At 56.0% G+C, this 1,513-nt stretch overlaps 1 protein-coding gene across 10 annotated transcripts in view; it reads right to left on the reverse strand.

Moving 5' to 3' along the window:
• The window catches only part of SRCIN1 (SRC kinase signaling inhibitor 1), a 67,671-nt gene that overhangs the window by 20,357 nt on the left and 45,801 nt on the right, over positions 1-1,513 (reverse strand). The window lies entirely within an intron of this gene.

Consider the following 1,513-nt stretch of genomic DNA (forward strand, 5'->3'; position numbering starts at 1 on the left):
ATCCAGGGATGCTCCATCCACATCCAGGGATGCTCCACCCTCATCCAGGGATGCTCCATCCACATCCAGGGATGCTCCACCCTCATCCAAGGATGCTCCATCCCCATCCAGGGATGCTCCATCTCACATCCAAGGATGCTCCATCCACATCCAGGGATGCTCCATCCCACATCCAGGGATGCTCTAACCTCATCCAAGGATGCTCCATTCCACATTCCCAGGCTGAGCTCAGGATCTGATGTGTTTCACCCCCACTGCCAGCTCCAAGCCTCCTCCCCCTCCTGCTCCCAGCGCTGACCCCCATTCCCATTCCCAATCCCAATCCCAATCCCACCCCTCTCTCCCCCTTCCCGCTGCAGGATAAACCTTCCCAGTGCCATTCCGGTGCCTTGGAGCTCCCACACCGGCAAATCCCTGGAAATGAACCCGGCAGGAGCCGCCGGAGCCGGGCTCACGTTCCGAGCGCCGGAATAACCTTGGCAATTCCCGGAGGTTACACATCCATTACTCCGCTCCCGGGAATCATAAACGCCCGGCTCGTTCTGGAAGCAGAGCAGCGGGAAGTTTTATGGCTCTGGGAGCCGGGAGAGAGTGATGGCTTCGGGTTTGGAGCAGGGAGAATTAAATTTTCCGGGAGCCCAATTCCGCAGGAGCGCACGCTCGCCGCCGGAAAGTTCACGCCGCGGACATGGAAAATGTGGATTTTCGGCACAAATATCCCCAAATCCGTGGCCATCCCCAGCACTTCTGCCTGTCAATAACCCCAAAAATCCAAGCCTGGATTTTCCAGACACTTGTTGAAGGTTGGCAAATCCAACAGAGAGGGAACAAACAGCTCCCAGACTGTGGAAAAGGCGGCGCTGGAAAGGAACAACAGCTCTATTTAAAGATGGGGGGAAAAGGGAAAAAAAAGAAAGAAATCAATATGAAATGATAACAGCCATCATCGCCATTTAAACGAGACATTAATTGGAAGATTTAATTAATCCTGTGAGGCGGGGTTTGGGAGGACTTGAAATGTTCTCGCCGTAGTTAATTGCTGGAAAATTGACTGCTGGGCTCGGTTGTTGTCGTTGGAGGACAAAGAGCCCTGGCAGCGCCTCACACCCAGGAAGGGATGCAGGGGTGGACTGAAACATTCCTTGTTCCCATCCCTGGGGCCGTGGGACGCAGCTCTGATCCCTCATGGGGGTGGTTTTGGGGTGTAGCAGGTGGATTTTGGGGCTCCGTGAATTTTGGGGCTCCCCACCCTCAAGGCTGTGGTTTCCGGGTACCTTGCTCTGGGTTTGGGGTGATGCTGACCCGGATCCCGGCCTGGGATGGCTCCTTAGGGAAGCAGTGGGATGGGGCTGGCAGCTCCTGGTCGAGATAAGACCCAGGGCTGCACCTCAGCCTGGCTCTGCCTTCCTGGATCCTTCCCCTGTTCCCGTTCTCTGGGATCTCACCCTGCCCTAAATCCATCCCTGCATCCATCCCTGCATCCATCCCTGCCACTTCCCATCCCCAAATCCCC

Source organism: Corvus kubaryi, unplaced genomic scaffold (assembly GCF_017639235.1).
Source record: "Corvus kubaryi isolate FWS band 111438036 unplaced genomic scaffold, C.kubaryi_AGA036_p1.0 37046, whole genome shotgun sequence".
In the NCBI taxonomy this organism is placed as follows: domain Eukaryota; kingdom Metazoa; phylum Chordata; class Aves; order Passeriformes; family Corvidae; genus Corvus; species Corvus kubaryi.